Genomic DNA, 23,999 nt, shown 5'->3' on the forward strand with positions numbered 1-23,999 from the left:
GTTATTCCTCCCCAGATGCAAGACTTGGCACTTCCCTTTGTGGAACTTCATGAGGTTCCTCTGCCCATTTCTCCGGTTTGTCAAGGACTCTCTGAATGGTAGCACAACCCTCTGGTGCATCAGCCACTCCTCCCAGTTTTGTATCATCTGCAAACTTGCTGAGGGTGCATTTGGTCCCATTCTCCCGGTCACTAATGAAGATGTTGAACAGAATTGGCCCTGGTATTGACCCTGGGGGACAGCAGTAGTGACAGGCCTCCAGCTGGGCTTTGTGCCTCTGATCACAACCCTCTGAGCCTCGCAGGTCAGCCAGTTTTCAGCCCACCTCGCTGAGCACTTATCTAGCCCATCCTTTATGAGTTTGTCTATGAGGATGTTATCGGAGACGGTGCTGAAAACCTTACGCTGAAGTCAAGCTAAACAGCATCCACTGCTCTCCCTCAGGCCAGGGTGTTTCGAGTAAGCGCGTGTGTTTTGGTGAACCAGCAGCCCGTTAGCGGCTGTACGAGGTTACAGCGTGAGACAATCCCTTCCCTGAGGAGCTCAGGCTAAGTAGGCAGGGCAGGCACAGGGCAGCAGCAGAAGCAAAGAGCAAGAAGCGATTCCCCCAGAGTCAGCTGGCAGGTTAACAGCAGAGCCAGGACTAAAAGCTGCGTTTTCTGACCCCCTTTTTTCTGTCTGCTTTTCTACTGAATTTTAGTTCTTTCTTTTCCAGAATAAAAATAGAGATAAATGTTTTGGGTTGCTTGGGATGAAAGTGGGAGGCAGCTGAGAAACCTTTGCGATCAATAGCTCTATTCAGACCATAAAACTGAGGTAAAAATGGAAAGGGCTGTTTGGTGATCCAAAAAGCAGCCAACCTCCTGGCCTCAAACTCTTGACAGTAAGCTTGAATTATTGGTTGAGTTACACATGGTGRCGTAAAGCTGGCATTTGCAGGTGCTTGGCTTAAACTCTATGAGCCGTTCTGCTACACTGGGACTGCCTGTAAACATACAGGTAGCCGCACACTGAACTGATGTCCAGGTGGGGACCTCTCTAAAGCCTGCACTGTCGTAAGATAGACCTGGTATGTACATCCTGGCCAGCTTTTGTAGCGAGTCCCTCTCATGTAATTCTCCTTGCCAGCTGAGCAAATTGCATTTTAAAACAAGGCAGAGGGGTGGGGTTTTGCCTCTGCCACTGGTGCTCAGAGGCCATCTCAGAATTTCACTGCTATCATGATTATAAATCTTCGGATTTCCAGCCTGAATTATGGCTATTTTATACCATTTGCTCTTGTACAAACATTTTTGCCTTTTAGTTTAAACAACTCTCCTCCCTCCCTGATGTTTATATCCTGAACACATTGAACAAAAATGCCCTCTTCCAGCCTTCATTTTTATAACTGAGATAAGCCAAGCTCTTCGAGGGTGTGCCCAGGTCATGCTGTGGAGTGCGGTGCAGAAACCTCTCATCCATGAGGGCCCTTGCTGGCCTGGTAATAGATACTGAGTGGCACTGCTCCCGAAGCGGATCAATCCTGCTAAAGAATTAGGTTGAGAAGATCAGGCCTGGCATTAAACGTTGGTGTGGCCAGACTGCTTTGAGACTGGTAGCATATTCCTTCTGATGCTGGGCTGGGCCATGAGAATTCCCCTATCTCAGGCTAGTCCTGTACTTCGTCTGAGGAGCTTGCTGCTGTTTTTTCTGCCATTTGCAAGGTCTACACCAGCCTTTTTTTTTTTTTTTTTTTTTCTCTAAGATATACAGTGGTCCATATTTTTTCTACCCATTTTCAAAGCAGAAATTATAGATGCTGTATTTTCAATACCCTTTTTGAAGAGGCTGTCTCATATAAATTGCCCTGTGCCCTTCCCTACTGGTGTTTCAGCTTGCTAGATTATGGGTTCTAGCCTCATCAGACTTTCCTCTCACTGATAGCTATGAAGTCAGTCCAGTTTTATTAAGTTTGCCCCTTTGATGGGAAACTTTTGAAATCAAGAGCCATATTTATGGACCTGTTGCTTATCCTTCCCTTTCATTAGAATGAAACCAGTGAGCCTCCATTTGTTTTGAGCTTTTCTTTGACACGTTCTTCGTTTTACCAAGACAAAGGTTGAAATATTATTGCCAATTTTTATTTCAGTGACTCTGTGATGAAGATATATGTTGGGTATGGCATCTGGGCCCTGTCATTATTCACAATATCTGTTTTTTGTTCAAAAAATGTACTTTAATGCTGTTTGTAATACCTTTCACTTCCAGTTGTATTTCACTCCCTTGCAGCTTAGGAGAAGCTGTGCCCAGTCCAGTCCTGTGGGTCTAGAGTCAGTTTTACCATCAGTCAGGAAGAAAATCTTGGCTTGAATGCCAGACAGGTGGCTTAATAAAGTTAGACGAAGGAATCAATCATGGGCATTTTGGAGGACACAGCGCTGCTGTGGTAAGAAAAGGAAGGCCATTGCACACTTTCTCACGTAACTTCTGGCAGAGGTTCAGCGTAGCTGTATTTAAAAAAATCCCGCAGGTGTGCTGTGTGTGCATGTGTTGTTTTGTTTCTTTGGTCTTCTAACCTTGTCTTCACTAGTACTTGTAGTACAAAAACTGCCCAGAGTTGAAGTTCTTTGGGAAAGTGACATTCAAGAGTGGATAAATAATAAGTTAATATTTGCTTATAAAGAGTCCCCTTCAGAAAAGTCTGCCACTGCCTGAGTAGATGCTGTAGCCAGTGGGCTGTTGTGCATAGAAATGCTGTACCACTACCACCATCTTCTTTTCTGCTGTCCATGTTTCAAGAGAAAATAGTGTCCTGTTACCTAGGAGAATCTCTGTTCCTAAGTGACCTTCCAGAACCAACAGAGTCAAACTTTTGATGGGTTCAGGAACTAATGCTAAATTTCCACACACAACCCATATCACGGATAATCAGAAATCCCTGTCAGGATACTGTTACTTGGATAGCCCACGTCCTCAGGTCATCGAAACAAACTCCAAGGTGGAAGCAGGGGCTTTTGTGGGAAGAGGTCCAGCTACGGGAGAGTGGGGCAGGGAGGGGGGAAGGAGGTGGGTAAACTTGCCTTTGCATTGTCCACGCTGGGGAATTACCTGCTCTAGGGCTCTGTCACTTCTGATTTTTGGCAGACAACTCTTGGATGATACAAATGAAGATACTTGCTGTGCTGATGTCCTCTCTTTGGTGACTTAAACTGTGAGGATGGGGGCAGATTCAGCTTTGTCAAGTGCTTTGCCTGATTATGTAGTGTCTCGTTATTTGGCTGCTTGGAACACGTCTGTGATATGTTTAAGCAGCTGTGTGCATGTGGAGAACCAGTGTGTTCCACTGCTGCTGTTCTTCACCTGAAGTGCATGATGAAATGCAGCAGACTGATCTCTCTGGTGCAGTCCCTCTCTGACTGAGATATGCARTATTTGGCATCTCAAAGCTCTTCATCATGGCCAAAGCCACTAATGGAAAGGCTCAGCTGCTCTTACATAATTCTCTGCTGTCTCAGCTCTGCTAATTGGAAATGTAAAAAAAAAATGTTTCTCACAGTTTTTCAAATCAAGACCTAGTAATTTCACTCTCTCTTGGAATGTTACTCTAGTGGTTATGAAATTTAGCTTAATCTGCATTAATGCTGCCTTTTAACATTGGTTTAGGAAGGAGACCAAAAACCCGCATCAAGCTCCAAAGAGCTATTAGAGAACAGTTGCAGGCAGAGTACTGGAGATCCTTCCTTTATAGAGAATAATAAATGTTAATGCAGTGCTTAGCATTTCAATGTCATGATTAAATATCCCAGAGTCTTATTAATTAAATATTTTATATTCGTGCAAATGGCCTTCATCCTTACAATGGCATACTAATTCCAAAGTGCCATTTAAAGGGAAGGGAGAAAGAATGTGAGTTCCTTCAAGGAAAGAGAATACAAACAATCCTTTTTAAAATGAATGCATTAATAGGCTCTTTGGCAATTTATTCTGCCTGAAGCAGCTTTGTGGAGCAAATGTAAATATCTTTTTTTATGCGGTTTGATCCCAGAGTCATATAGATGGCTTGCCATTGGTACTGCACAAGGAAACTATCAGTAATAAAGTATCTGAGGGAATTAATATTCTGTGGATAGCAGTCTGTCCTTTCAGTGACACCAACATTATGATTCTGTGGTGGTAGTTATTAACCTTTTCCCTGACACGACCCCATATTACAATCTAAAGACATTTCAGGCTTCTATTCCCCTAAAGTCATAAAGAGTTAGAAGGTCGGTACAAGCTCTTGAACCCAGTTCATGACCCCTTTCAGGACATGGTATTAGCTAACTTTCTCCTCTGGAAAATATTACCCAGTGCCATGCTCAGCAGCGTGTGACAAAGTGGTCTTCTCCTCACGCATCTTGTTCTGAGGTTTTGCCTGACGGAGTTCTCAGAACTCCTCGTCTCTCTGACATGCCCTAGCCATGGCCGCACATMAGTGACATGATTCTGTTTGATTCTGATACCTTTTCACGGAGTCATCGTACTTGCACGTCCTTCTCATTCAGCCAGTTAGTATGCACTGTTATTTTTCTTCCAGCAGAATTTCACCCCCCACCTCCCCTTGTAGCAGAGATATGGTGATTTCTTTGCCAGAACCTAAGCAGCCCAAATCTGTGCTGGAAAAGGAAGGTTTCATTTCCAGCAAAAATATACCATATAGAAAAAGCTCGATTACTTTTGTGTTTATGATAACATGAGTTAAGTTCCCTTACAGTGAGACGAGGTTCAGGGACGCTGGCAGTTTGCTCTTGCAGTATCAGACATGCGCTCCGTGCAATGCCAGTGTACCCCTAATGCTAAATATGTGTGCTGACAACGTACCTTTTGCTGGGGTAAGCATTCTTGCTCTTTAGGTACAAGTTTAAAAATTTTTTATGTTTCTGGTGGAAAATGACTGATAGAAAATGGCATATTGGTTTCTTTGCATTTAATTAAATCTGGTTGTAGAGCATCGCAATTTAGTGCTTGCCTGACAGAACTTTAATGCAGCATGACAGGGAGTACGCGTTAGTGTAAACTTCAGATAAATTTCTCCTGCTCTTTTTCCCTCTGCCTCCTCTTCCCCCCATAGTAACAATAATAATAAAAAAGTCATTAAGGTACTGCAGGAGGCAGCCAGTCCTGACAGGAGTAACCTGCCTCTTCATTTGGCAAGTGAAGGTGAGATTCATCAGTCCATTAACGATGAAATTTAGTTTCAGTTGTATAGTTTTTCTCTCGTCCTAGTTTTGTCCTAAAATAATCTGTTTGGACCACAGATCAAGGCTGACCTTTATGTGCTAAGACCTTCATACTRAAGAAATGAGATAGGAGGAGAGAGCCAGGAAGTTCTATGGGTGAAGCTTAGAAATAACTGGCTGGCTCCAGAGGCTTCTCTGCCACCTACAGAGGTGTAAAGGCAAAGTCCTGCAGTCCTGCCTTTACTTGCCAGAAGGAGTTCCTGTGCCTTTCTCTAAMGCTGCTAGGTGCAATCTTTCCACCATCATTTCTGCGCTCTTACCAGGATCATTGGGTGGTCACAGAACCTACAGAGGAGAAGCCTGTAGCTGCACGGGGTCGGGGGTCTGAGCACAAGGCCAAACTGAAAACTGCCTGGTGGCCACGCTCCTGTCCAAGTCACAGGAGTACTGGCAAAATAAAACTGCCACTCTTTTTCATATAAGAATGCTGAACGAGGAGAGTAACATAAATAAAYGATTATACAGCTTGCTGTCCAGTAAGGCTGAGCACTGGTGGCATCTTTTTCCTTTCTTTCTCTCTCCTTTTAAAATAGAATCCAAATTCACTGCAGTGCTTTCGAGATGACAAGAAGAAAGCCTGTTAATAAAATTATTTTCAAACAATGTTAGCATCTCAGCTGACTGGAGATCTGTTGGGCCTGCTGATGATACGGTATGATAGAAAATCAGTAGCACAGGAGAAAAACACTAATACAGTAAGAAGGAAAATAGATAACCGTTGCGGGTTGCTATGGCTACTTGGTGCACTTGTTCTCCAGTGTCCTTTTGAATGTCTTCATTCTAGCGTTAGATTATATTGCTTCAGAGTTGTGGTCACTGTTAACAGCGTTATGTTTATGAGATGGCCAGTTCCGGGTATAACTTGATACATTTTATCTTGATTCATCTTTGACAAAGATGCTAATGAGATACCCTCAGTAGCACCCCGGCAGACTCCAAGGATCTTATTGGATCAGCTGTTGCTGGCTAGAGTTGTCCACAASGGCAATGCAGTGGGACCCAGCCAGGGTGAATGGAGGATTTCTGAGTCAGGGCCTGTTGCTGGTGATCAATGGCATAGGTCCTTAGGACACGAMAGGTGAAACTGGTCAGGCCTGTATAATCCRCATATCTCAGGGCATTAAGTGCCATTTATAAACAATTGTAAATGACTGCTCTTGTAGCCAGCCACTGGYGTTTGGTCCTCGTGATGGAAAACATCCCTGCTCAGCTGGAGTTAAACGTTGTTCTTAGAGTGAGCCTCATGCTTATGCCCCAGCTGGGACCTCTCCAGGTGAGACTGCTCCTGTGTGAGRTCGTCTTCTCATCCCTGCAGCGCTATGGAAGCCTGTCCTCTCCCTTWTTTCCCCCTATTTATGCACTGCTGCTCATAGCCGCCTTTTAGCAAAGCACTTCTAGCAGGTTCTCAGCTCTGGTTACTCCAGTGACGTTGCTGTCGCTAGCCACATAACGCCATGCGGAGCCAGAGCCTGGATGTTCGAAGAATCATCTGCTAACCAGGACATCTGTGCTTGAGCGAGACACAAAAGGACACTGGTGCTCACTAGTGGGAGATTTTCCCAGGTTACACTTTTGGAGCCCATTTGGGCGAGTYCCTGGGTACTTCGGGCCGATTGTTCATAGATGGTTAGCTGCTGTGCCAGGACACCCTGCTTAAGTAATTGGCCTGTTATCAGGAGGGGTTCAGATAMTTCTGAATGACTTGTCAGCACCTCATGTTCCATGACTTTACATGTAATATTTTACAGTTGTTCAATCTTCTATTCCAAGTCCATTTATTTTAGAAGAGCAAGCAGTTAGTGTAGTTTTCCATACTCATTTTTTATATCTGGTACTTCTCGACACRATTTCACTTTTATCATGAACACGTTTTCCTGCACAAGTATTTTGTGATGGACTGCTCCATATTGGAGGAGAGAGCTCTGCACTGCTGCGGCTGTTACGGCTTACGGAGAGAATGACTGGTGCATAGTCTGCAATTCCATCAAAGYCTGTTACTGATCCTTCTTCCACTATAACTGCATAGGAATTACTGTACTGGAAGAGGCCGTTTGCAGACCTAGAACAGGGTCTGTTGCTGATGCTACGGAAAAGAGACACTCGGTCCACTTGCCATCATGCACTTGGCAAAATTTCTTTCCTCTGCTGATTACAGATCACATTGCTCCCCAAAGTACCAGAACTAACGTCCTCTTTTATTTGTTAGCTTGGCTTGGGCAACTTTTTCTTTCTTTACTGCCACTGCAGTGAAGTTTGTACCCAAACACTGCAAACRCTGTCATGGCATTCAGATGTGCATGCTGCAGGCAGTGTGCTTGGCTTTAAAAAGAGAAGCTTCCAGGAGCTGGAGTGATGACTTTGTGAGCTGTGTTCACAGTACCAAAATACAGAGCAAATGATCTTTGCTTTTCATAGTTTGGTGACACCACAGAGATACTGTCTTTATTAAAAACAGGTAAAGAAGGAACAACCTTCTGTCCTGATGAGATGCAAATCTATAAACTAAWTGTGAGGAAATGTCTGGTTTCTGCRCTTGCTTTCTTTGCTCAGCATCCTCTCATTAATTCTTGTTATCCCCTTGTCTTTCGTAGCTCATTTTTATTAAGCCAACATTTGTCATCTGTTTGAAGTTGACTAAAACGCTCTTTAATCTTTTTAAATTATTATTATTATTATTATTAAATTTCCAAAAGAAGCAGCAGCATCACAATATATCCCTCCTCTTTGTTCCTCGCTCCCAGCCAGAAGGAGCTCAGATGAAATGTTTTCAGAGTAGGTGGGAAGGTGGAGAAGGTGTTGGTATGGAGATGCAGTTYAGTGTCGAGCGAAGATAACTGCTCTAAGTAAGAGAACTCAGGCGCCGTTACAGGCTAGCTRTGTTAGCACTGAGGTCTTTGGAAGCTAATTTGCTCTGCTGAAAAGTTTGTTCAGAGCTAGTTTGGATATTTMTAAACATCTTAGTTTTACMCCATGTGTCCCATGTGTTGCCATCCAAATGCTAAGAAGAACTTTGATAGTACAGTTCCATATTAAAACTTGAATGGATAGACAGAAAATGCATRCTGTCAATAAGATATCACTAGCATAGACCTCTGCTCAGAGAGCCCAACTTACATAGATTTTTGGGACAGTATCATTCAGAGAATGTCATAAGTCAGCCTTATATTTCGGGCTGGATTGTACAGTGAACCAATGTATAACACTTTATTACAATTCAAATATTGACAGTGTTTAATGACATTGGTTCCCTGTCCATGTCACTCCAGTTGGTTGCATGGGAGGAGGAGACAGCTGTTTAAAAGCCTGTGTGGTCACCAAGAGATCTTTGTGTTACAGGACTGAGCCGTGTAAAAGGAGTGATGCATAAGGTCTGTGACATTTATCCTATTAGTCCTTTGGAAGACATCTTGGGGCAGAGAAGTCACCCAGAAACTACTTCCTAAAGGGTCTCAGTTTTGTGCAATGAAGGCTCCCCGAGCTGAGACGGTCCTGAGAAAAGCTGGCACACAGCTCTGTGCTAGAGATGCTCTAGGACAGCCATGGGGCACAGGAGGGTTTTAAGCCTGATTTTGGAGCCACTGATCACTAAGTGGTCTAGTTGTGGTCATTCTGGCTATGAGTTTGATAGCAACCCCCCTGTTGATGTCCCCAGAGCCAGGATTTCTGGCTGGAAGTGTTGGACAATCTTTTCTCCCATTTCTGGTCTCCTGTATTCTCTAATTCTTGAATTGCCTCACTTGTTCCAAAGTCACATCTATTTGCCTCAGTGATGTTTTCATCTATTGCTGCTCCTGAAATGTCTGGTTCGAAGACGCAGAGACAGGACTGTTTGCTGTGCCTCYGCTTGGCTGGGCGTCACGTATTTGTGAAACTCGGTGGTATCTTAATTTTCAAACATCAAACAGAGTGTGCATCTGAATAACACTGTGCTCCTAGAGCAGGCGCTAGGAATACAAACCATCCCTGAGACAAAGATTATTTTTGCACAGATGAACTGGTTAAGCAGATAAGGCTCCCATCCTAACGATGGAGATGATGCATCTTTGTAATCATCCTGCGTTGTTTGGGTTGGTTTCCAGTGTACTGCCAAAACCCCCTGGAACTGGACTTATGAGTTATTCATTGGACACAGTTTAACAGTCATTATTTTTGGTGCTCCAAGTTAGCTAATGGTGTCAACTTTCTGCCTTAATAATGACAGAAATAATGACTTGGCAACGTATCTGTGTGCTTTAGTCTTGTGTTACTGTTTACAGAAATGAAGTCCAAGATGTTTGCAAAATGGGCACAGTTGAAAGCTGTAACATTTTGTACTTTGGGACAAGAAAACCTTTGTTCATGTAGCATTTTTAATTCTATAATGAATCAGAATAATACCAAATAAGATTTTAGTATTGCATTGTTTACTATAGAGATACCCTGCAGAAATTAGATTTTTTTAGCATGTGTGTGTCTCTGTATAAATGCTGACAAGATGCATTTTGAAGAACTGTTTAATTATGAACCTTGCTTAGAGCCAGGTACATTGTGGATGGCTAATCTTCAGGCTTTCTTATATTTTTCTGTTACAGAACAACATAGGGATGGTTATTAGTTTAATTTGGGGKTTATTCGGTAAGGTAGAAGGAAAAAAAGCAGCAATTATCTAAATTACAGATCAGGCTGAGGTTGTGCATTCGGAAGCAGAGAATACGTGATGTATAGCTTGAGTGGCCATGGCACGATGCTCTTCTAAAACGTGGGCAAAGGAAACACTTTTGGTCCTTGGTAGTTTCCTTGCCGAGTAGCCTGGAATGGTATTCCAGACCTTTTCATCCCATCAGCTCATATGTGTTTCTGTTTTGGGGTTTTTTGAGTATTCCTGATTCTTGCCCTCTCACCAGACAAGATGAGCTCTGCCTGTGAGTAGATAACCAAGGAAAGAAACAGACAGTAATATCAGAGAAACTATAGGAAGTTACTGAATTGTTCTTCTGGCTTCTTTTTAAGAATTAGAACATRGTTTAAAAAGATACCCTGGAATTTTAGTCCTTTAGACGCTGCAGAACTGAAGACTTCTATTTTGGGAAGTGATGAGAGATTATTTTTTGGAAATAGTTGYGTTCTTTAGAGGTGTCTTTTCCAATAAGGAAGAAGGGCTTAATTTTCATAGATGCTAAAAACTTGCTTGATGGTGCCCTTTCAGTTAYTCAGAATCATCTCTTCTTGTGAAGTTAAGGCATGAACTGTCATTTGATTGATACAGAAGCTGACAGATGAGAATCTCTGTTTTCCTTCTGAGAGCAGAGCTTCCCTGGTAAGATATCTTTCCTCACAGTTTGTGACTTGAAGTGGGGAAACAGCTACCTTCCCTTGCAACTGTGAAGGATCTCAGATCAACATCTAAGTTGATAGTACATGCCTTTCTCTAAAATTACTGCTTTGAAAAACCTTGAAATCTCAGTTTCACCCCCCTAACCATGCCCTTACTCAGCTTACATTCCCAGTATTCCTTCAGAAAACAAGAAGCAGTAGAAGCAGAGCTCAGGAAGCAGAAATATGCCAGCTTGTTCTCTCTGCAGCCACATAACGCAGAACGCAGGCAGAACTGCCTTGCGCAGGCAGTGCTGGCTGCCACCAGCTTCAATCTATTTTCACCTTATTTCGTAGTGCAGTGACAGTAGCATTTAGCATTGTGGTGAATGTTAGTGATCCTCCTAAGGATATTTTCATGGCTGCCGCACATTTATTGTCCTATAAGCTAAAGTTTGCTTTGCTAAATGACACTGCTGTTTTAGACCCCTCATAGAAGGGGAGCTGCCAGCAACCCTTCTCGTGTGACAGCATATTCACGAATCTGGTGGCTTGAAGATGAGGTGACAAACGCTGTCTGTTCCAGTGTTTGGTGGCTGCTTGGGACCGATGTCCTCACTTTCCTTGGGAACGCGTCTATGTGAGAATGCCTCTGGGGGAAGCTGAGGAGGGAAGCTGTGGAGCTGCTGGGTGTCCATTCATCTGGCTGTAGCCGCTCTTCTCTCCAGGGGTGTCGTTACATAAGGACTGACTGCCTTTCTGAGGAACGTTTCTTTGCTCCAACAGAATTTCTGGGTCTACAGGGGATGTTTTCTGACTTGTCTTTTGCAAGAGATTAGACAGGAAAATCAAAGCAGTTCCTTTGCATTTTTTAAAAATGGCTGTCTGCCCTCAGGCTTGGTACACCGACTGGAAGCTGGAGAAGGATGGGTTTGTAATTAGTGCAGTTCTGGGACTCTTGAATCTTGGACTCAGTTCYTTGTACTGGCATAACCTTATGCAAGTGAAGACAGATTGGTACATGCTTTATGCATGTCAGCAATCCTACGAGGCAGAGGCAGTAACCTCATGCATAAAAACAAGTGTCTTTTGGATGATTCCTTACTTGGTGCCTCAGTTCTTTCTGTAAAATGGATGCAAGAGTCACTTTCTTACTCCTGTCCATTGAGACTGTCTTTATATGTGTCTATAGCCATCAGTGCAGCAGAGCTCTGAGCTGAATCATCACTGTGATGACAATAAATGTGTTTTGGAATGAAGTAACAATGATAGGACAAGTTCTTTCTTTTAATTTATCCACTTAGGTTCCCAGAGTTATGCTTCCTCTGAACTGTGCATCTGAACATCAGTACAGCCTGCTGTAGACTTTCTAAAGCGGTGCTGAAAACCATTTCCCCAAGATCTCTTGTTGACTCTTCCTATTCTTTCCTCAGCAAAGAAAACCATTCCCCTGCTGCTGGCACACCTTCATAGGCAACATCACCTAAGCTGCATTAACGATACTTTCTCATTCAAGATCTTTATTCATAGTGGCATCTGGCATGCTAAGGAGATCATTTCCTCCTTGAGTTCTCCTCATCCTCAGTGTATTCTCCCTCCCCAAATCATTTGGGATTCCTGTAAAAAATGACTAGAATATCACAAGTATGTCTGTGATTTTTAAGACCAGGAAGCAGCTGTAGAAGTAGTTATTAGGAAATAAGAGATATGGATACACTTAAGGTGTGGAGAGAAAAGAGCAAAGGGAGAGCAATGCAAAAACTGTTCAATTTGGAAGCAACATTTGGGCTCTTCTAGGCAGAAAGACTGTCTGTGTTCCCAGCCATGCATTCTGGAGCATTCAGGACAGCTTTTCTACAGTCTGTTTTGTAACAAAAATAAGAAGCCCTCTGTGATTAGTGAAAGGTAATATTACTGAGGAATTTCTCACCAGCTCTTGCTGTAGTTCATGAAATTACAATCAGATAAAGGGATGTCTTCATACATCGCTCACTACAGGGGAGACAAGGTAAATTTCACTTGATATTCAGTTGCCCCCTCCGCCCACATATAATGAATTATAAATGTAATTAACAGTCAGTAGTGTGACAAAATGACAGCTTGTAAAATGCTAAACTCCTGAATGGTTTTGTGTGCAATCAGTGTGTAAAAAAGACATTCTTTTGCAAGCTGGGGTGCTGCCTTTACTGACTCCGTTCTCAGGGAGAACAGGCAAAGAACCTATTCTATTGCCATAAAGAAGAAATAGTATTGTTATTTTAAGTGTCCAGTAGGTTTCCAAATTGTTCTATTAAAATCAGGAAGATAAATATATATTGTAAAATGAATTTAATTGGGACTGGCACTAAAACTCATAACAGTGCAAGGATCAGAAAGAAGTGCAATGGACATAAAAAGTGTGTGATAACTCTAAACTGCGAATGGACAGTCATTTCTGACTCAGTAAGATCAATGTTGGATGGGAAAAGAAGAATGATTTTGGCAGTGGCACACAATAATGAGCTTTTTTTTGTGGCAAGAGCCCTGTAATACAGAGATCCCTGAATCCGAACAGTACTTATCATCTGTAATTCACAAAGCACATTACAAGTGAGGTCAGTATCACTATTCCTTTTTTCCCCCGGTATTGTTTAGATGAGGAGACTAAGCTAGAGGGATATGAGTGACCTTCCCAAAGTCATCTGCTAAATCAATGGCAACACACATTACTGCCTTTCCCCACCATGCCACACTGATCATCTTCATTTTATCATTCATTATTTGGGGATGCCTTTATTTTCCACTTGCCTGGGATACAAGTTTACACCTGAATGCATTAAAATGCTGCTTTTCCTGTCTATTGCGAGATATACTGAACATTCCAGTTTCACTCCAAATTAAAGGGAATAAGACTCAACAAACCTAAGGGTTAACATTTGTCTTGCTGGTTTTAAGAGACAGTTGTTGGATTGGAGCTGACATTCCAAAATTAGAAAGTGCCCTAAGACAGCAGGAGTTTACCATATCTCCTTGCAGGAGCTGGAGTTGTTGATGTGACTAATTTAGAGAGGCTGCAGGCAGTGCTGTGGTCAGCAATAGGCTGTAGGGGGAAAGCAGCTTTATTTTTCTGGATGTCCACTAGGTGCCATTTTCCTGCTGATGTGTAGCRTTCCCACTGTGGGAACTGCAGAAAGAGTTCATGGTTACTGCTTTCTAAGACACAATCAGGCAGAAAGCAGCTGCAAATAACCTTTCTGGAGCAGGCAGTACAGGACAGGGGTTGTGTCAGCTTCTGCTGGTGTCTCCAAAGGCTGCTGAGAGTTTGCTTGTGAAACAGAGCAGAATTTGACTTGCAGTCATGGTTCCCTGCAGATGCATGAGTCAAGAAGAACCAGCTTGACTTGCAAACCCCAGGCAAAGCTTGGAAAGCCAGCAGAGAGGAAATGCACTTTTTAACTTTGTGTCTGGAAATTGGAGAGGCAATGGCATTTTACTGAGTCCACACTCTTTCGACTTTGGTTTGTGTTTCTGTGGTTTTCTGTTTTGCATTTTAGCAAAACTGAGTAAGTAGATCTTGAGATGAGTGCAACATAACAACATTCACTCCTTGCAGTTTTAACACTGCAAAGTCTTGACCCTATGCAAGAAGGAAGGTGGTAATGTCATTAAAGACTATTTCTTTATGCATATTAAAGCCACTGATGTGGTAGTACAAGGTCTTGCTCTGCTCAGCCTTGCAGATTATGACCAGGGTACTACAGAGCTCAGCTACTGCTAATGTGGATGTGGTAATCAATGGTAGCCTCGTCTGTACTGACCATGAAATTTTCAAGATCCTGAGGTGAGTGAGGAAAGAGTGGCAGAATACAGACCCTGGACTTCAGGAGAGAAGATCTGAGCTTATTTAGGAAACTGGTAGGGAGGATACCCTGGGACACAGGTCTGAAGGGCAAAGGAGTCTAGGGAAGCTGGCAGGCCTTTAAGGACAGCACCCTCCAAGCCCAAAACCGTCTACCCCCATACTCAGGAAAGCAAGCAGATGCATCAGGAGACCAGCTCGGCTAAGGAGGGAAGTCAGGACAGAGCTCCTGTGCAAGAAGGCAGTATACAGGAGGTAGAAGCAGGGTCAGGCTGCCAAGGAGCAATTTAGAAACATTGCCTGGGCATGTAGGGATGGTACCAAGAAAGCCAAAGGTCACGTGGAGCAAGGGATGTCAAGGGCAACAAGAAGAGCTTCTACTGCTGCAAGAGTCGGAAAAGGCTGAATAAGGAAAACGTGAGCCAATTGCCAAACGGGGTGAGTGATTTAGTGAGAGCAGACACAGRTGAGGCTAAGGTACTCAATACTTTCTTTGCCCCTGTCTTCACCAACAAGGTCTCATGGGCCTCCATGCACAGTGAAAGGGTTAAAGGAGGGGAAAAACTACCAGTGGTGGATAAGGATCAACTCAGGGATTGCTTGTGAAAACTTGACCCATGCAAGTCCATGAGACCAGACAGGATGCATCCAAGGGTGCTGAGAGAACTGGATGATGTCCTTGCAAGGCTGCTCTCTATCATCTTTGAAAAATTGTGGCGATCAGGGGGGTTCCCTGACAACTGGAGAAAGACAGATGTTATACCCATCTTCAAAAATGCTGAAAGATCAACCCAGGGAACTACAGGTGAGTAAGGCTTGCTTCTGTCGCTGGTAAATTCATGGAGTGAGTCCTCTTGGAGCACGTTTCTGGGCACATGAAGGAGAAGAAGGTGACATTATGCCTGACCAATCTGATTGCCTTCTACAATAAAATGACTGGATTTGCAGAGAAAGGGAGAGCAGTGGATGACATTTATCTTGACTTTAGCTATGTTTTTGAAACTGTCTCCCATAATATTCTTGTACAGGCATACCTCGGAGATATTGCGGGTTCGGTTCCAGACCACTGCAATAAAGCGAATATCGCAATAAAGCGAATATCACAATAAAGTGAGTCACACGAATTTTTTGGTTTCCCAGTACATAGAAAAAGTTATGTTTACACTATACTGTAGTCTATTAAGTGTGCAATAGCATTATGTCTAAAAAAACAATGTACATAATTAAAAAATACTTTATTGCTAAAAAATGCTAACCATCATCTGAGCCTTCAGCGAGTCATAATCTTTTTGCTGATGGGGATCTTGCCTCGATGTTGATGTCTGCTGACTGATCAGGGTAGTGGTTGTTGAAGGTTGGGGTGGCTCTGGCAATTTCTTAAAATAAGACAGCAATGAAGTTTGCCACATTGATTGACTCTTCCTTTCACGAAGGATTTCTCTGTAGCATGCGATGCAGTTTGATAGCATTTTAGCCACAACAGAACTTCTTTTAAAATTGGAGTCAGTCCTCTCAAACCCTGCCACTGCTTTATCAACTAAGTTTATGTAATATTCTAAATCCTTTGTTGTCATCTCAACAATGTTCACAGCATCTTCCCCAGGAATAGATTCCATCTCAAGAAACCATTTTCTTTGCTCATCCATAAGAAGCAACTCCTCATCCGTTAAAGTTTTATCATGAGATTGCAGCAATTCAGTCACATCTTCAGGCTCCACTTCTAATTCTAGTTCTCTTGCTGTTTCCACCACATCTGCAGTTACTTCCTCCACTGAAGTCTTGAACCCCTCGAAGTCATCCATGAGGGCTGGAATCAACTTCTCCCAGACTCCTGTTAATGTTGATATTTTGACCTCCTCCCATGAATCACAGATGTTCTTAATGGCATCTAGAAYGGTGAATCCTTTCCAGGTTTTCAATTTACTTTGCCCAGATCCATCAGAGGAATCACCGTCTATGGCAGCTACAGCCTTACGAAATGTATTTCTTAAATAATAAGACTTGAAAGTTGAAATTGCTCCTTGATCCATGGGCTGCAGAATGGATGTTGTGTTAGCAGACATGAAAACAACATTAATCTCATTGTACAACTCTCCATCAGAGCTCTTGGGTGACCAAGTGCATTGTCAATGAGCAGTAATATTTTGAAAGGAGTCTTTTTTTCTGAGCAGTAGGTCTCAACAGTGGRCTTAAAATATTCAGTAAACCATGTTGTAAACAGATGTGCTGTCATCCAGGCTTTGCTGTTCCATTYATAGAGCACAGGCAGAGTAGATCTAGCTTAATTCTTAAGGGCCCTAGGAATTTCGGAACGGTAAATGAGCATTGGCTTCAACTTAAAGTCACCAGCTGCATTAGCCCCTAACAAGAGAGTCAGCCTGTCCTTTGAAGCTTTGAAGCCAGGCATTGACTTCTCCTCTCTAGCTGTGAAAGGCCTAGATGGCATCTTCTTCCAATATAAGGCTSTTTCATCTACAYTGAAMATCTGYTGTTTAGTGTAGCCACCTTCGTCAATTCTCTTAGCTAGATCTTCTGGATAACTTGCTGCAGCTTTTACAGCAGCACTTGCTGCTTCACCTTGCACTTTTATGTTATGGAGACAGCTTCTTTCCTTAARCCTCATGAACCAACCTCTGCTAGGTTCAAACTTTTCTTCTGCAGCTTCCTCACCTCTCTCAGCCTCCACAGAATTGAAGAGAGTTAGGGTCTTGCTCTGGATTCGGCTTTGGCTTAAGGGAATGTTGTGGCTGGTTTGATCTTCTGTCCAGACCACTAAAGCTTTCTCCATATCAGCAATAAGGCTGTTTCGCTTTCTTATCATTCGTGTGTTCACTGGAGTAGCACTTTGAATTTCCTTCAAGACCTTTTCCTTTGCATTCACAACTTGGCTAACTCTTTGGYGCAAGAGACCTAGCTTTCAGCCTATCTCGGCTTTCGACATGCCTTCCTCACTAAGCTTCATCATTTCTAGCTCTGGATTTCAAGTGAGAGAGGTGTGACTCTTCCTTTCACTTGAACACTTAGAGGCCATTGTAGGGTTATTAATTGCCCTAATGTCAATATTGTTGTGTCTCAGGGAATAGGGAGGCCCGAGGAGAGGGAGAGAGACGGGGGAATGGCCGGTCGGTGGAGCAGTCAGAACACACACAGCATTTATCGATTAAGTTCGCCGTCTAATATGGGCGCGGTTCGTGGCGCCCCAAAACAATTCCAATAGTAACATCAAAGATCACTGATCACAGATCRCCAYGAGATATAATAATAATGAAAAAGTTTGAAATATTGTGTGAATTACCCAAAGGTGACACAGAGACACAAAGTGAGCACRTGCTGTTGGAAAAATGGTGCCGATAGACTTGCTCGATGCAGGATTGCCACAAACCTTCAATTTGTAAAAAACGCAATATCTGCCAAGCACAATAAAGTGAAATGCAATCAAACGAGGTATGCCTGTATCCAAGTTTGGACATTACAGTCTGGATGGCTAGACAACTAGATGAGTACAAACCTGGTTGGATGTTTGGGGTCAGATAGTGGTGGTTAACAGGCTGAACTCTACCTGGARGCCAGTGACAAGTACTACAGGGATCTGTGCTGGGACCTGTCCTGTTTAACATCTTTATGCCCATTCCTGTCCCTGAGAAGGCAGAGCCATGGCAATGACAGTCTAGGCCTGCCTGGAAGCTCTGGGGAAAAGGCCCTGGGGATCTCAGTGAGCAGCAGGCGGGACACAGGCCAGCATCATGTCCCGGCAGCAAAAGAGGCCAACAGCATCCTGGGCTGTATGAATAGGGGCGCAGCCAGGACATGGAGACAAGTAATCATCCCCCTCTGCTCAGCACTCGTTGGACCACATCTAGACGCTGTGTCCAGTTTTGGGCCCCAACACAGGACAGACTTCAACCAATTGGGGCAAGTTCAGTGGAGGCTACAGAGACAATTGGGGCTGGAGAACTTGCCTGGTGAAAAGAGCCTGAGGGAGCGGGACTTGTACAGCCTGGAGATGAAACATCTTCGGGAAGACCTGAAAGCATCCTGCCCATTCTTACAAGGAGGTCATCAGGGAGATGGAGCAAGGCTCTTTATAGTGGTGCCTGGTGGGGGGATGAGAGGCAAACAGTGCAAGTTGAAACATTAGAGTATAAGGGTATAAGGAGAAACTTTTTCCCCATKAGAACAGTCCAGCAGTGGAACAAGTTGCCCAGAGACWTTGTAGTTTCCAATAGGAGCATGCCTAGGGCAGAGGGAATCTCTGGAGACTTTAGACTGCCAYCAGCAAAGAATTTCTATGAAGAATGTGTTAACTGCACTTTTTCAAATTTTATTTGGCCAAATTGGATGGATTTTCCTCTGCTCTGCAGAGCCTTCTGCAAAATGAATTTAAGGTAGACACAGCAACAATTTTTCTCTGCTATCATTCTTMAAAAGGCCTTACTCATTGCAGTGGAGATGTTCTAAAAAGATCAGCTTGGGACTGACCTAGCATGGAAGATGTAAACTGAGATGCCTGAAGTTTGTCCAAGGTATAAGCAATGGAAACAAGRGATTATAATGGGAAACACCATGCAACTTCACTTAGATATAATGRTATCCGCCTTTTATCAAATGTATTCTCCCCCTCACCCTCGTATAATTACATCTGTTTATTAAGTTGGTACTGGTGTGTGTCAGAAGAAGTGWTTTTTTTAATAGGGATGTAAAGAACATTTTTGTTATTAGTTGAGTGAATAATTTTTTGTCATAGCTCCGTAATTTTCAAGTCACCAAGTCTGTATCTTGCAATGGGAATCCAGGGCCAGCCCTGAACTCAGTCAGGGGTGTTGAGAGGAGCTCGTCTGCACGGTGCAGGGACAGGGCTGGACACGGGTTCTGGGCTGCTGGGGGGGGAGCACCCAGAGAGGAACAGCAAATTCAGCTTCAGACTCTTCTTCCAGGTRTGCTAGGAGTTCTGCCTGCCTCGGAGCATGTGGGCAAAGGGGAGAAGTCTAGCTTCAAGTGCCCAAAGAGTGRAGCACTATGCAGATGAGCTGTTCCCTGTATGTTAACAGGAACTATTTACCTCTTGCTGTAGTCAACAGTGATTCATTTAAAAGCAAAAGCTCTGAGGCATTTGATGGAAAATGGTACAAATAAATAAGTGGGAGAGTGGGTGCCCAATAAAGTTCAACATTCATTTTTACAGGTTTTGTGTTTCACTCTGAAAATACAAACTCTATTGATCCATGCAGCACTTTCATTTTCTGTATAAATATAAATAAATAAAAATGATAACCCGATCCATGTGTAACTCAGTTCAGTTCGTTTGAGCTACATTCTAACTTTCCATAATACARATCAGAAAATTGCAGCTGTACTGTATATTTGACGTGATAACCTTGCTCAGAACCCCACCTCTGGAGAACAAAATCAACCTGTATGTTTCCTCTTCACATAACTTCACAAGGTCACTGACTGCYCAAGTAGCTCTTTTAGGCAATATACTACTATCAAGTATGGTAGAAGCAAGTCAGTCTTTGTAGTTTATTTGTAGAACTTGTGGATATACAGTTCTTGCATTTTATTAACAAGAGCAGAAATGGAATGAATTTTTTAGCCATTATGAACCTTGTGCTGGATAAAATACCGTACATTTTTACTGGGGCTCTACTGTTTTAACCTTTGAAAAGTGATTGATGATTAAGCTACCAGTGTTTTACTGATGTCTTGTATGAGGCTTGTGTGCATGTGTACTTAYCCACTTCATTCTCTTTCAATATACTGATTTAATTTTTTTGTAATCATAAATCCAAATGTTCAACATCATATTTACCATGTTTTGTATTTTTGAACTGAGAAACAAACATTATTCATTGGGAGAATACCTGCTGATATGGCACAAAAAAATGGTGTTATGAGGCCAATACTTCTTTCCTTCTTTTTATATTAGTCTCTTTCCCTTTGCATTTTGGCCACCGCTTTAGGCTTCAAGACTGAAGTGTGTTTCCTGGGCTTCCCTTCACTGCTGACCCCCGGGAAGCATCTTCTAGTGATCATTGAAGAGAATGAAATGGTTTTGACTGGCTTTATTATTGCAAAACTCACACGGACAGCAACCTTAATCAGCAGGGTTTTGATCATTTTCTTAAGGCTTCTTTCCAACATCCATGCCRTTCTGTGCCAAAACTCACTTGTACAAGCGTCAAGGGTGAGACCCAAGACATCATTTGGGGTTCTAAAGAGCACCAGAAGCAGAATTAAAGTGTCAGCAGAACAATCACAAAAATCCCTGCCAAGAGCACTAAATGACCTCATAAATTCTCAGAGGGAACCAGAAATACAGACATACTCCGAACACTTTTCATACACACACAACACTGAGTTCAGAGTCTACAGTCATTTCCGTTGGAGAGTAAAGGAGCAGGAGGTGTCCATAAAATAGGGCAGAGACCTGGTCTCTGAGATACAGAGGGATGCTCTGGAAGCAGTTGATGAAGCAGGAAATCCCAGTATCCCTGAACTCTGGCTTGTGTTTATCCACCAAAGTCCAGCAAACTCCTCTCTTTGGGAGAGAGAAATGCTAAGGTCGGCATTTCTACTGGCAAAAGGAAGCATTCGTACCATCCAGGCTGGGAGGGTGCCCAACCTAGGGAYCTTGGCTTTCGGTGCCTGGTGAAGAGGGAGTAGAGGCCTGACTGTTTCCACTGAGAGAGGAATCTAGTCTTCTTGGGTAAGCACCATGTCAGATGGTGTGAGCACTGTTCCTCCAGCCATCCCACCACCCTTGGTGCAGCAGACCTCATTACGAGGTGCCTCCATCTCCCTTCTCACACATGTAGTGAATTTAGGGACCTAGCTCAGCATCCTGAATTGCAGCTCTGAAACTCAGCACGTAAGTTTTCCACATTGCAATACTGGAGCCTTTTTGAATCTGGCCCAAGCGCTGGTATTTATCACGCACATTGCTGTTGTGTTGCAGTCCTAGGCAGGAGTCGGGCACCCRCTGTGCTGATTGCTGCATTCGCACAGGAGGTAAGAAGCAAGTCCCTGCCCCAGAGACCCGAGGTGCAGATTCATGCCATAAAGTCTGGGCAGTTAGCCAAGGCCCACRGGTGGGGGAGCAGCTGGGCTTTCTTTAGGTGCAGAGAAAGTGGTGCCTGCACAGAGCAGCTGGCCCCTATGATCTGAGTCACCTTGGTATGCCTTGAGGGAGCCTGGAGTGACAACCCCTACAGAGGAGTAATTCACTGAAGTGCCTGAAGTTAGGTGCAATGAAGCCAGGTCTCCCATCTAAACCCATCACACACGAGATGAAAAATCAGCAAAACGGAGGAAAACAAGAGCCCTGTCTTCTCTGCCATAGGTGTCAGTGCCTGTCCTYGCTGCCCGGAGCCTGTTTGGGGTGAGACAGCATTTGCAGTGCCCTGCATGTCTTAGCAAAACTGAACCTTGAAAAAAAGAGCTCTCTCTCCTCTCCTCCCCTCCCGACTCAGCTGGACAAAGGCTTGGCTGACTTGGTCTAGTGTTGGTGACAGTCTCACTTCAAGTGCAAGGTAGGACTAGAGGCCTTCAGAGGTCTCTTCGAGCCACCACTTCTGTGATTCTATCTGGTGTTTCTACAGTGGTAACCCTGTGTCCCTAAACCCACATTTTTTTCTCTCTACAAAGCCCAAGCACGCCAGGAGGGGCCCATCGAAGAGGTATTATTTAACATAGTTGTGTTACAGCTACAGACAGTGACCCACGTGAGGTGGGGTTCAGTTTTTGGGTCTGTCCCTTTCCCTGTGTGGCTGCAACCATCTGATGCTTCAGGATAAAAATGGCAAACAGCCCACTTTGTCTCTCCGGATAGCAAATTCTGCAGGGCACTGGCTCGTTCTGCTCACATGGAGTGACAAGCACACAGAGGACCCTTTCCTTGACACTACTGCAAGGAAGGAAGTGATGGGCAATCTTCAGCCTATGGTGCAAAGCTGTTCTACAGCAGCCTCGGGGCAATAACGTGTCCTTTCCGAGGGCGCGGGGGCAATCTTTCCATCAGATTCTCTAGTCTGGCCCATCCCTTTCTCTGTTCACCTGCAGGCCAGGAGCTTCACTGGTCAGCTCCTACCCCTGCCAGGTCTTGGGCATTTTTGCCAATCCTGGRCTCTCTTATGAGGGTCCCTTCAGTTCTATTGGGGGAAATAGCTGGGCTAACACCTACCTTTTCCATTCCTTGCCTTGGTTCTGCTGCGCCAATGTGTGATCCTGCTGTGCCTGTGGTGCTCTGATACGTGATAGATGGATCAGCTATTTGGCTTGCAAATGCTCTGAGAAAATTGTTGGGTATGTCAAAACTGGGATCCATTGTGGGGTTTGTCRCTAGTCATTTTTCCAGCAGACATCATTTCCCTTTGGGATATCAGTGGGTGAGACAGCTGCTGCCCAGTCACTCTAGGAAAACGGCGTTTCCCGACTGATGCGAAGCGTGACYTCCCTGCATCCCCTACTGTATGTTATGTGGGTGGGACGGGAGGAGGAAGAGCCTCCTCCAGACATGCGYGTTGAAGCACGCGGATGCACAGGAGTCGTGTTCTGTCGGGGCACCTGCTGCTGTGGCTCTTGGACCGCTCRTGGGATTCTTTGGAGAAAGGCTTTTTTAAAGACACTCCAGTAATACAACGTGTAGAGAGACCTGGGACTCCTGAGATTTGAAAGCCATTAATCATGTAGAATTAAGGCAGTTAATCAAGTCTCAGAAACTGACAAAAGCTTGTCCCTGAGGCTTTTTACCTTGAATATCTTCGGAAAATGATAGTTTCAGCTTTCCACTTGACTACCTCCGTAGGCTAATTCRTTTTCTTCAGATGCAGCCCAAGGTCAGCCATTATGCGACTGTGTCAGCTTGAGATGACGCTTCAGTCATGTTAAGGTAGAGCTCTGCTGTGACTGGCACTGATGCTCTTGGTGTCAAGGAGATGCCATCGGGTATTCTGGCAGGAGCTTAACTAGGGGAAAAGAGCTAATGCTGCAGACCTCAATTTATCTTAGTTTAAAACTTGAAATATTTCAGTCACCAAATACACCAAATGAGATACTGTGTGCAGTAATGGGGAGTGTTAATGCAGAGTAGGAGTGTGCCCAAAGCAGGGGCTTTGGTTGTGCTATCTGCATTCTGAGTTCACACAGAAGCACTAATTTAGCTAATCTTTTCTCATTACATAATTTATGTAATTAATTTCAGTTTGAATTGCTCCAGATGCAGATTCTGCCTGCTTGGTTGTCTGCTGCCTTCTTTCCTATCAAATCCAGTAGTGTTAATAGCAGAGGCCCAAAGTCCCCTCTCAAGTCTGCTCCCTGCATTGATTTTTGGCCTGCCTGACCGTGGCCCAAAAGTTCCAAACTTCGTATCCTCAAAGCAGTTCCTGTTGTTCATGGCCAACCTGCAGACTGACCCTGGGCCTTTTTCCATAGCAACTACATGTTTGCCTGGAAATCCTATAAGGATACTGAAATGTCACCCCTGCTGGGAAGGCACACCAAGATCTACTCCCAGTCCCTGCGGTTGGCTGGCCGGACCCGCTGTATTAGCACCGTGTTCAAGAGAGGAGTGAGGGCTCCGTCCTGGCTCTGGCTGCAGAGCACCTAACAGGGAA

This window comes from Apteryx rowi, unplaced genomic scaffold (genome assembly GCF_003343035.1).
Source record: "Apteryx rowi isolate R43461 unplaced genomic scaffold, aptRow1 scaffold_13, whole genome shotgun sequence".
NCBI classification, from domain to species: domain Eukaryota; kingdom Metazoa; phylum Chordata; class Aves; order Apterygiformes; family Apterygidae; genus Apteryx; species Apteryx rowi.